The 13777-nt window shown below is 32.4% G+C and overlaps 1 protein-coding gene across 13 annotated transcripts in view; it reads left to right on the forward strand.

The window, feature by feature from the left end:
• Positions 1–13777, forward strand: part of VPS13B (vacuolar protein sorting 13 homolog B) — a 733580-nt gene that overhangs the window by 438981 nt on the left and 280822 nt on the right. The window lies entirely within an intron of this gene.

Below are 13777 nucleotides of genomic sequence, written 5' to 3' on the forward strand. Positions count from 1 at the left end.
TAAAGCAGTGATGTGTTAAACCACTGTAGTTTTAGGCTTTTTTTTTTTTTTTTTTTTTTTTTCATAAATGAGGAACAGTGGCTGATAATATCTTTGGCAAAGATTTGATAACAATCTAAATGCTGAGCTGTAGAGGATATGTTAATATATTAATGATATAAAAAATAAAATATATATATATATAAATGATATATCCATGCGTGAAATTCTAAACAACCATCATCACAAAGGACAGTATGTGTGCCTATTTACTAGCATGAAACATAATTTAGGTATATGGTAAGTGAACATAAGGGTTTTAAAAACTGCATGTATAGTATGATCTTACCTACATACATGTTTGTGAGTTAATGGTAAATAGCCTAGATTGTTACACACCAGGTTGTCAAAAATAGTTACCTATGATCATTAGTCTATGAGAAGTTGTTTTCCTTGTCTTTATTTTTGTATATTTTCTATATTTTTTTAGACCAAATCCTCTAATTGTAGCTTTAAAAAGTAGAAAAAAAATGTTTTATATCTATTATATCTTCAGGTGTTCAGATAATGTTTTAAATTTGGGGGATTTTTTGTCTCCTTAGTGTAAAATATATGAAAATATGTTCTTTATTCTTTCATATTTATATTTTTTGAGGCATTTATATTTGCTTTTTTTTGGATCTTTTTATACTCAGTATAATATCATTAGATCACCCATCATTAGTTATTCAGCACTCAACAGTGGTGGTTCTAAGGAAATACATATTCTATTCCAGGCATGCGCACGTGTGTGTGTGTGTGTGTGTGTGTGTGTGTTGAGGATTACATTAGTTTTACTAAGATGATAGGCATGTACTAGCTGCCAAACAAGTTTTTTCTGTAATACTGAAATACTAAGCTGTCTTTCTTACATAATCAGTTTTACTATATCATTTACTCATTTCTTCAAAAATATTTGTGAATGCTTACCATTTACCAGCTGTTTGCTAGATGTAGGAATACGTATATTGCATCTAAAAAATGTAATAAAAATTGTCACAATCTTCACTTTTGTGGAACATAATTTAGTCATCTTTATAATTATGCTTAAAATATACTAATTGATTTTTTTAAGATTTTATTTATTTATTCATGAGAGACACAGCGAGAGAGGCAGAGACATAGGTAGAGAAAGGAACAGGCTCCATGCAGGGAACCCGATGCAGGACTCGATCCCAGGACTCCAGGATCACGCCCTGGGCCGAAGGCAGGCACTCAACCGCTGAGCTACTCAGGCGTCCCTACTAATAGATTTTTTAAACAATTTTTCTAGGTAAAGAAATATGTGGTACATTTAAAATTTAAAAGAACTCATTGAATTTTTACATATGAAGTATATTAATGTAGCATCTGTATTCATTTCATCTTGTAAGAAAATAATTCACTAGTTTTATAGATGAAAGTTATTGGCACCATAGTTTAAATCAGTTTCAGATTATGGCTTATTATGTTAATATTTAGGATCAAAATAATCATGCTTATTTTGTCAGCATAATAGTGTACAAAGTAAAAAAACAATTTTACAGATTTTTATTTAAAATTTTTTTAATAACTAAGACCTTTCAGTAATTTGTGAACAATTATTGGCCTTATAAAAAAGGTGCAATTAGTTTCTGCACATTCTTTCCAAATGTGTTAAGATAGAGATATACAGCATATATAATTTAAAAGCATGTTAATGTTGTTTGAAAATTCTTGATTTTAAAGTAATAAAACTGATATAATGAGTAAATGTGCATAATTGTTAGAGAAACTGGTGATAGGAAAGTTGCTTATAAGCCACTTTAATATTGCCCTCTCAGTGGAAGCAGCCACTCTTAGTGAAGGAATCTTCTGTTTCTTCTTTTTTGGTACCTTAAAGCAGAAAACACATCTTCCTTTCTATAAACAGTTATATTTTTAAGGAGTACTTTATGGTATTCGCAGAAGGAAGAGATTTGAAAATCATTACCAGTTAAATTGGGAGTCACTCTGTAGCATCTCTTTAACAGCTGTTCAACCTCATTATTTCTCAGTTCATAAATTTTATTTTGGATGCTTTTGCCTCAGCACACATACTAAGGTGTGAAAAAAAAAATCTTTTTTCCACACTTTTATGTCTCAATTTTATTGGTAAAATATTTTGTATCTCTTCCATCACTTTGGACCATGTATTTTTTCAGAAATAAGTTTTTGCATTTGAAGACTTATTTGGTAAAATAACATGTCATCTCCACTAAATCAGTTTCTTTTTTACTCCGTTTAAAAGAGAAAAACTTTTTTGTCTTGATACTTATTTTGTAACCAATATCTAAAAACTACATAATTGTTCTCTGGTTTAGTCTCAAGTCTCTGTTTTGAGCTATGCTGTCGTTCAACATTGTGTATTTCAAGGTTATTTTCTTAAAATGTCACAGTATAGAAGCACAAATACTGAAGGTTAAATATTTTTTGTCGTCATTGTTTATAAAAACTGCTAAATTTACATTGTTAGGTTGTTTATATGTTGCCTAACTCTCCCTTTTTCTTTTCTGTTTTAATTATAGCTTGGAAAATGTCCAGGGGTAATGTACTTAGAAACTATACTGTATATTAATACTACTTATCTGATTTTATGATTATAAAAGATTACTGTTCCCTGGTATCATTTAAAGCTTATATAAAATTTATTAGCAGAATAAATAGTATAACAAATATTTTGGTTAAATAGTTCATATTTTGCTGACTAAAGTCAACATTGTCTTATTATGGCATACTTAACTCTTTGTATACTATTAGGAATAGGCCTATCACATTTATTATCTCTATATTTTTAGATTTCTTGCCATGTTAGAACATTGATGCCCAAAGTAAATAAAAATATCTTTATGTTTGAGAGAATAAAATAGAGGAAAAGATTTTTATGTTATTTTCCAAAAGAAGAAAAAATACTTTCATTTTAAGAATGACATGATAGTGTTTTACTTCCTGAATAAAATAGGTAGTGATTTATTTTAAGCTTTATTAATTCCTAGTTCATGGATAAAATACTGTATTTGGAATTCCTATCTATAGTAATATATAATAATTTAAACTTCTTAATTTCTGGAAATCTGAATAGTGTTCAGTTCTAGTTTTGAGATCTTTCTAGAATCTCATTTTACGAGATTGAATTTCTTTTTTTTTTTTTTTTTTAAGATTTTATTTATTCATGAGAGATACAGAGAGAGAGAGAGAGAGAGAGGCAGAGACACAGGCAGAGGGAGAAGCAGGCTCCATGCAGGGAGCCCAATGTGGGACTTGATCCTGGGACTCCAGGATCATGCGCTGGGCCGAAGGCAGGCACTAAACCGCTGAGCCACCCAGGGATCCCCACGAGATTAAGTTTTTATAGTGAAAAGCTTCCAAAAGAAGAAAATTCTACTACCAAGCCTTGGAAAAGAGGTAGCACATGTCTTGACACTGTGTACATTTATTATTGACAGAAATATCCTTAGAATGTCATTGTTGCAACATTGCCATTTAGAATCACAGAGAGTCCTATTTTATATCCATGTAATTAGTCACATGTTGATTATAGATGTTACATAGGGCTTTTTTGTTTTTTGTTTTTTGTTTTTTTTTTTACAGAGAAGTCTTTTGGGCATGGTAAGCAGAGGAATTCTCCATGGAAGACTTAGAACTAGTTGACACCCATTTAGAGAATGAGCAGTCTTGTTAATCAGAGGCTTGGTTATAGGGGTGTAATGAGAGAAGGGTAAGGAAAAGTGATGGTGATCAGATTGTAGAAGCATTGAATTCCTGGTTAAGGAATTTGTGCTTCTTTAACTGGGTACTTCTGACCAGGTTTGCACTATTTTTGGAGGATTAAACACAATGCTAAGCATGTGATAGGTGTTTGAAGAGAGCAGATACAGATACCAGATTCCCCAGATTCAAGTTTCAGGTTTTCACTCAACTGGTTGAATGTCCTTGATCAAAGCAAGATGCTTAACTGCCTAAAATTCCTAATCTGCAATGCAGACATAATACTACCTACTTCACAGGATTGTTATGAGGATTAAGTAAATTAGTACATGTAAAGCATCAGAATCTGGCACATAGTAAGTATTCAGAAATATTTACTGAGTACTTATTTTTATAAGCTGTTGTAATTATTACAATGAACATTTTTAAAATGATTACTTAATCTGGCTGTTCTATATTGGTTAAATTGGGGAAAGGATTGCACCTTTAGTCCTTATGCAAAGGTAAGTAAAATATCACTGACAAACTAGGAAATTTTGTTTTGTACCACACACACACAAAAGTCCTCTCTTATTCAGTGTACTCAAATGGTTTGTATTACTTTAAAACTCCCAGATAATTTCCAGTTTGTAGTTTAGGCCCTAAATATTTAATCCTAACATTTCATAGTATTTTATAGTTTACAATGTACTTTTACACATTTATATCCTTTGACTTTCTGTTCAACCCTAGGCATTCCTTGGTACTGTTATTCACATTTCACAGTAGAAAAAACGAAACTCATGGTTGCCCAAGATCATACAGCTAACTTGAGCTCTTAACCACTACATTGTAATTCTGCTGGCCCCTCCCCCACCTTTTTTTATTCAAGGTTAATTAACGCAGTATTATGTTTCAGTTGTACAATATAATGATTCACATTCTATACATTACTTAGCGCTCGTCACTGTAAGTGAACTCCTTAATCCCATTCACCTGTTTTGCCCATCCCCTCACCCAGCTCCCCTCTGGCAAATACCAGTTTGTTCTCTATATTTAAGTATCTGGTTTTTATTTCTCTCTCTTTTTTTTTATTTCTTAATTTCCACAGATAAGTAAAATCATATGGTATTTGTCTTTCTCTGACTGACTGACTTCACTTAGCAGTATAGCCTTTGGGTCTACCCATGTTGCTGCAAATGGCAAGATTTCATTTTTTTTTATGACTGGGGAATATTCTTTTGCTTATGTAAACCACATCTTCTTTACCCCTTCATCTACCAGTGGATATTTCAATTGCTTCACTATCTTGGCTGTTGTAAATAATACTGCAATAGGGATGCATATATCTTTTCAAATTAGTATTTTTGTATTCTTTGGGTGGTAAATACCCAGTAGGGGAATTACTGGATCATATGGTAATTCTATTCTTAATTTTTTGAGAAACCTCTGTACTGTTTTCCACGGTGACTGCACCAGTTTGCATTCTTACCAATAGTGCAAGAAGGTTCTCCTTTCTCCACACCCTTGCCAACACTTGTTACTTCTTGTATTTTCCTTTTAATCATTCTGACAGGTATCAGGTGATATGTCATTGTGGTTTTGATTTGCATTTCCCTGATAGTGATGTTGAGCATCTTTTCATGTGTTTGTTGGCCATCTCTGTCTTTTTTGGAAATATGTCTATGCAGATCCTCTGCCCATTTTTAAAATTTGTTTATTTGTTTTTTGGGGTATTGAGTTGTATAAGTTCTTTGTATATTTTGGATATTAACCTTTTATCAGATATATATCATTTGTAAATACCTTCCCTCATTCAGTAGGTTGCCTTTCTGTTTTGTTCATGATATATCTTGCTGTATAAAAGTTTTTTATTTTGATGTAGTCCCACAATTTAATTTTGCTTTTACATTTAATCATTTAAAGAAGAGTTAATACCTATTCTCTTCAAACTATTCCAAAAAATAGAAAACAAAGAAAAGCTTCTGAATTCATTCTACAAGACCAGCATTGCCCTGATACCAAAATCAGATAAAGACACTACAAAAAAAGAAAACTGGGGGATCCCTGGGTGGCTCAGCGGTTTAGCACCTGCCTTTGGCCTGGGGCATGATCCTGGAGACCTGGGATTAAGTCCTAAGTCAGGCTCCCTGCATGGAGCCTGCTTCTCCCTCTGCCTGTGTCTCTGCCTCTCTCTCTTTCTGTGTCTCTCATGAATAAATAAATAAAATCTTAAAAAAAAAAAAAAAGAGAAAACTACAGGCCAGTATCTCAGATTAACATAGACGCAAAAATCCTCAACAAAAAATTAGCAAACCAAATCCAACAATACACACACACACACACACACACACAATCATTAACCACAGTCAGGTAGGATTTGTTACAGAGATGCAGAAGTGGTTTAATATTTACAAATCAGGCAACATGATAAATCACATTAACAAGAGAAAGGATAAAAAACACATGATCATCTCAATAGATGCAAAACATTTGACAAAGTACAACATCCATTCATGAGAAAAACTCTCAACAAAGTAGGTTTAAAGGAAACATACCTCAGTATAATAAAGGCCATATATGGAAAACCCAGAGCTAACATTGTACCCAGTGGTGGAAAATTGAGACTTTTTCCTCTAAGATCAGCAACAAGACAAAGGATGCCACTCACCACTTTATCTAACATCGTATTGGAAGTCCTAGCCACAGCAGTCAGATAAGGAAGGCAGAGAAGGCATCCAAATTGATAAGAAGTATAACTGTCACAATTTGCAGATGACCTGACACTGTATATAGAAAACCCTAAAGACTCCACCAAAAAATGCCTACAACTGATAAATATATTTAGTAAAGTTGCAGGTTACAAAATTATTACATAGAAGTGTCTTACATTTGTATATATCATAACGAACAAGCAGAAAGAAAATTAAGGGGCGCCTGTGTGGCTCAGCGGTTAAGTGTCTGCCTTTGGCTCAGGTCATGATTCCGGGGTCGTGGGATCAAGCACTGTGTTGGGCTCCCTACTCAGAGGGGAATTTGCTTCTCCTTCTGCACCTTGCCACACCATGCTCTCTCTCTCTCAAATAAATAAATTCTTTAAAAAAAAAAAGAAAAATTAAGAAAACCGCCCCATTTGTAATTGCACCAAAAGAATAAAATACCTAGAAATAAATTTGAGATGAAAGACAAAAACTATAAAACACTGATGAAAGAAATTGGAAGATAACAAAAACAGAAATCTATTCCATGTTCATGGATTGGGAGAACCAATATTGTTAAAATATCCACCCAAAGCAACCTATAGATTTTTTTTTTCAACCTATAGATTTAATGCGATCCCTGTCAAAAAAAATACCAAAGCATTTTCACAGAACTAGAACAAACAGTCCTAAAATTTGTATGTAACCACAAAAGTCCCTAATAGCCAAAGCAATCTTAAGAACAGAGCCAGAGGTATAATCTTAGATTTCAAGATATACTGCAAAACTGTAATAATTAAAATAGTGTTCATTGAAGCAACTGTGTCAAAACAATATACAAAATAAGAAAGTACATTTTATACCCACTACCTACCTCTGTTCTGCAACTTGCTTTTTATTTATTTTTTTTTTCAACCCTACCGTAACCATCACTCGGATATTCCTAACATCATTCATGGATTTTTACTTCTTTTTAATTATCCGTTGCATCAGTATGTCAGATGTTTTTCTTTTCTTCTAATAACAGGCATTTAAGTTCTCAGTTTTTCTCTATTACATAGAGGGATGAATATTCTTCAGTATTCTTCTTGAATACACATATAATAGTCTCTCTAGAGTGGTGCTTTACAAAAGAACTTCTTGTGATCACGGGAATGTTCTGTATCTGCTCTTATACAGTAGCCATTAGCTGAATGTGACTTGAACACTTACACTGTAATGGCTACAACTGAGGAACTAAATTTTAAAAATTGTGTTGAATTTTAATTGACTTAATTTTCAATAGACACATGCAGCGAGTGGCATTTGTATTGTTACAGCAGGGGCTCTAGGGTATAGATCAAGCAGTGGAATTGCTAAGTCATAGGTTTGGCATAACCTCAGTGCTGCTAAGTATCACCAAATTGTTCTTCAAAGTGATTGTATCAGGTTCACCTTTCCAGTAACTCAATGTGAGAGTTGCCATTGCTCTACATTTTGTTCAACACTTAGCATTAATACTGATTTTTTTGTTTTGTCTTTATTACTACTGTTATATTAGGCACTGCAAAAAAGATTGTCTTAGGACTAGAAGTGAGTGGAAGACCCTTAGGTAAAAATACTGGCTCGTGCAACTAGAGGCAATACTTCAATGCTGTAATGCTCATTATGATTAGACGTGTAGGTTTGTGTCTTCTAATGCATGGTGACAGAAGGGTAGTACTCTACCATACGATAGGGAGAATATACCAGACTTTTAAATAAAATGTCAGACTGTGTACTGATTACTGACTGGAAGATTATTGACTAGTACCTTTCCTTAAACCATCTTTATTCTGATTATTTTACATGTTAAAATATTCATATTTTTAAGATTACGTATTAAGAGATTTCCCAAACTATTGATGCATTTTTTAAAACTACTGTTTTCCTTCACAACTAGAGTGTTGCTTAATGTTTATTTTATGTAAATTTGGGAATCTTGACTTCTTAGCCCCAATTTTGTAATATTTGTTGGTCTGAAGCAACTCACATAACATGTTATAAACTGCATAAAATAATATGGCAATGTTTAAAAAACAAATGTTGATTTGTTATATACCAGCTTAAAGGCTCCCTCCCCTGTCAAATGTCTTATTGTAAATCTGCTCTCGTCTATATTCTTAGAAATGTTGTCTTTATTTTTTGATATTGTCTTTATTTAACTTAATCTGAAATCTCTCAGTTTTTCACCCATCTATATATTTATAATAAAGTATAATCTTACATTTTATTTTGACAACCAGTTCTCCTATTGTTAAGTGTATAAAAGCCCGAATTTATAGTCAAAAGGTATGGCATTTATGTTTATATTTATAGTCAAAAGATATGGCTCTAGAATGATGTGGAATAAAGTAATTAAAGAGAAAAAGGTTTAAGTGCTAGAATTAGGCATACTAATAAAGATAAATTTAGTAAGGGATAAATGAGATGGCTTTGTTAGAAATCATATCAAAAATTTCCCAAGCAACTTAATATGAGGACTATGCTACATGTGGTCTAACTAATTCAGCTATAGTTTGCTTTTTTTATAAATATTTTTACAAGGCTAAAAATTTTTTTCTTATTATAGAGGATATTTATAAAGGTAGTAAGAACTTGCCTTTCCTATTTAATAGTGCACTATGATTATTTCTCTGTGTCATGGAACAGTCTTTTCAAACTTCAGTTTTAATTATTTACCGGTATAAATAATAACAAATAGTGTTGTTATTGCTGAAAGTCTTTAGTGGAGATATTGAATAAAGGGGAGCCAATTCTGAATCCTGATTTGAATGGTGATTTTTGAAAGGAAGGAATTATGATTGTTTTTTTATAAACATAATTTTAAGAGATAATGGATAATGATGGAATTTTTTTAAAAGACAATGTTAAAATGGTAGGCGAATTTTATAGAAAGTTTCAAATAGAATACTCAAATTGGATTTGAAAATAGCCAGCCCATTAACTACTAAGACCAATTATTTTTGAGTAAACAGAATGAAAAATAAATAAATAAAGATTTGAAGAATATCTGAATAAAGAAGGATGTTAACACAGTTGGAACTGAAGTCTGGATGGTTCATGATTTATGTAATAGGAGTTGATTTTCAGCCATGGTAGATTTTTATTTTTTTAAGCCATGGTAGATTTTATAGAAGAATCATAAATCAGAAATGTTGCAGAGATATGTTGTAGAAACATTAGAAGCAAGTAGGAGGTCTGTCTCTTTAACAAGGACATGATATAAATTCCATCTATATTACCATCTTTAGAAGCATAGAGAAACAAAATTTAAATAAACCTAAAGAATGCAGGATTTTACTAAATTTACAATTTGTTTTTCTAAGTCATGTATGTGGGAATTATAGCAAAATATACTGCTAAGTAAGACCATTCTGGATTCTAATATATAAATGAAGTTAACTTTTATACCAGGTACTTGCATGTTTTGGAAATCTGTGCAGATTTTATGTAAACATACCTATAATATAATATCATAACATTCTAAAAAAATTCTCTTTGATCTCATGTTGTCAAGGAATTATGGCATATTATTATTTGAATTGAAACTATGCAAATAAAATTCATTCTAAAATTAAATGTTTAAAAGTTAACGAAAGAATAATATTTAAGAATTGCACTACTTTACTAGTGTAATAGAAGAGCTTGACTAATCCTGTGACCCTTTGCAGTATGTGTGTGGTGTGTGGTATGCTATTTAAAAATTAAAAGGCTACAATGACATTTGGCAATGGTTTTGATTTTTTTTTTCTTTCTCATAAGACAGCCCAACTTTTCTAGGCTTTCTTTTGTTGTTGGTCTTTTTCTTATGAAGTGTTGTCAAGCAATCTTTTTCACATCCAGTACTTGTAGAGTTGGCTATTTGAACCTCTGTATGGAATTTTGTATTTGTTCTTAAATTTCATCTTCTTAGTTTTGACTCTGTTCCAATATTTTGAGATATTATATATGTCATATATATAACTTTGTCACTTGAAAATTTGATAAGACTGATTTATATGAATTCATTAAAATTAATGATAAAAACTATTGAATTGAGCCAAATCCTCTGTCATATTATTAGGAACTTGACTCCAAATAGTTATTATTTGGATTTGGTATTAAGCCAGTTCTAAATCCATTTTTACTATGTTTTTGTCAAGTCTGTATTTCTGTATTTCTCCAATGTATTTTAAAAAGTATTAAACCTAGTCATTTGCACAGCTTTATAACATTATGCTTTATAATAGTGATGTTGCTTTCTCAGTGTTATCATGACAATATAACCAAAAAAAGGAGTCAGTTTGGCTTGATTTAATAGTTAATTCATACGACTCTTAATATGTATCACTTTCTATTCTTAAGTGCTCAAAAACCTGACGAATGAACAATCAGTGTTGTTAAAGATCAGTGACATAGGGGTGCCTGGGTGGCTCAGTCAGTTAAGCATCCAACTCTTGATTTCAGCTAAGGTCATAATCTCAGAATCATGAAATTGAGCCCCGTGTTGGGTTCCATGCTCAGTGGGAAGTCGGCTTCAGTTTGTCTCCTTCTCTCTCTGCTCTTCCCCCTGTACTCACTTGCTCTCTTTCTCTAAAACAAATAAATCTTTAAAAACAGATCAGTAACATAATTTGTTTACAAAATTGAAGTAGCATTCATATTTCTCTATATTCTAGTATGTCTCTCAGTAATTTCTCTGAGATCATATATGGATTCTTTGATCACCAACAAATTTTTCCTTTTTTTTTTTAATTTTTATTTATTTATGATAGTCACAGAGAGAGAGAGAGAGAGGCAGAGACATAGGCAGAGGGAGAAGCAGGCTCCATGCACCAGGAGCCCGACGTGGGATTCGATTCCGGGTCTCCAGGATCGCGCCCTGGGCCAAAGGCAGGCACCAAACCGCTGCGCCACCCAGGGATCCCTCCAACAAATTTTTCAATGCAGTGCATATTCAGTTAATTCATTTCTTTAGAATGTATTTCTAATGTGATGAGAGTTGTTTGGGATAGTTTGTTATACTTTTCACATTGACTATACATCGTATACCTATATCTTCTTAAATCATTTTGCTAACGTATATCCCATGTATAGCATTTGTGAGCCAAAGAGGACTTACCACCTCAAATCTGACCGTTTCCTGGAGAAAAAAACAAAAAAACTTCAAAGTTCACATTTTCCTTAAGATAGAATGTAAAAATCTAGCCTCTTACTGTCTTAACCAGTGAGAATACTCTGAGAAATTTTAAACAAAAAGAAATATTCTATATACCAATGAAATTCTCTATAATTTAGCCATGGAAAAAAAAAGAATTGGTAAATACTACTTTCATATTATTACATTATACTCCTATTTTGTGCATTTGTGCACATGATCATTTAATATTTGTATAACTGAAATAAGGTGAGTTTTGTTACTGCCCCATCATAAAACCACTTGTTAATGTAAAATTTCTTATTTATTAAGGTTTGTACTAATTGAAAATGAATTTTAGTTTCCGAAAGATCTGAAATTCTTAGAAAATAATTTATTTATTGGATAAATCTATTCTTGCTCCTTTATCTTCATAAACCTCTCTTTCTTTTGAGAATGTGAAATTCATGATTCATATTTTAGTGTGCATTTTATCACTTGGACTAGAAATCTAGAGGAATCATTTTCTTACATAATGTTCTGTTTATACTCAAGGAATTATTGTAGGGTATATTTGTTCAAACTGAAGTCTCTGTATCCTCAGTGTACTTATGGATTTTATAATACAGAGTAAGTGAGAGCAGTGGATTCAGTTTGAAAGCAGACCAATAGCTTATTTCATATCCATTATAGTAATAACAATAACCAAGTGTCATGTATAGTTAGTAAACATGTTAATTAAAATTACCAATTTAATCAACTAAAGTAATCTTATGTAACTGGTACCATTATCCCCTTAAAGAGGAAACTGATATTGACTAAGCTAGCTGACTTCTCCAAGGAAATCTATCTTGTACGGTAGAACCAGAATTTGAATATAATTGTGACATTAAAATTCATGCTCTTGTGGTGCCTGGCTGATATTAATCAGTAGAACATGTGACTCTTGATTCTTGGGGGTTGTAAGTTTGAAGCCTACAATGGGTGTAGAGATTATTTAAAAATAAAATCTTAATAAAATTTATGTTAATATAGTTTAATTATACTGTACTTTCTTTGACCATAGAACTATAATGGTAGCCAACTGTCTTTTAAACATATGCCATTCATCATAGAGTGGGCTGGGCCAGAAAATGTAAGAGGATCCTGGGAAACCTATCTCTTTCACTGGAGATTTAATAGAGAAGTACATATACTGGCATATGTGAATCAATCCTGCTACTGAATGTATATAAAACATAAAATCTGAAGATGAAGCCTTAGTCACTAATATTGGAAGGGCAAATAGAAGAGAATCCAATAAAGGAGATTAAAGAAGAATATTTGAGGGAATGTGGAAGTACACCATGTCATGGAAGAACATTTTAATGATGAGGAAAAATTGTTATAATAAGAGCTTCCGATATAAATCATTTACTCTGTGTCAGGTATTACTTTGCATGGAGTAATTTATTTGACTTCCTTCAGTGAATTCACTTTTCAGATGAATAAAATTGAATAAAATGAAGCACAGACACTTTAATTTGCTGAGAGACACCCAATGGTAGGTGGCAGAGCTAGAATTATCCATCCAGGCAGGCTAAGTCTGTGGATGCTAGACTGCCACTTTGAATTGTCAAATACCGAGAAAGGTTAGGTGAGTTAATGGCTAAAAGTCGTCCACTCGATCTGATAATTAGAAAATCAGTTGGGCATCTTTTCCAGGAAAATTTTAGAGAAGGAGTGGTGACACTTGATTGTTTATGGTTAAGAGAAAATAAATTGTGAGGAAATTGAAATACTGAGAGAAAAATAAGTTTCTGGCTAAAAGGGAATGTGAGAGAAAAGAGGGGATACCTAGAGAGGATGCAGGGTCTTAGGGAGAGCCTCTCTCTCTCATAAGGAGACTAACTCAACATAGTTTTGTCTGAAGAGAAGAAAAATATACAGGGAAGAAAAAGAAAAAGAATGATTGCTTTACAGTCCCTGAGGGAAATGAAAGGAACAAAGAAGAGTATTTTTTATATTCAACTTCATATATTAGAAGTCTACTATGTGTAAAGGCCTATGGCTACATACATGGAAGTGAGAAAATAGACACTGACCCAGCTTTCAAGGGTGGAGTAAATTAACAAAGATCTTGGCCTTGAAGAGAAGAGGTGCTTCCTCTATACAATTCTGTGACAGAAGCAGTACAAGTGTTCATTTCTTTGTTTTATAAAATAGCCTTGGATTTACTGGTTCTTGCTCCTTTCACTTC

The sequence above is a fragment of the Canis lupus genome, chromosome 13 (assembly GCF_003254725.2).
Source record: "Canis lupus dingo isolate Sandy chromosome 13, ASM325472v2, whole genome shotgun sequence".
NCBI classification, from domain to species: domain Eukaryota; kingdom Metazoa; phylum Chordata; class Mammalia; order Carnivora; family Canidae; genus Canis; species Canis lupus.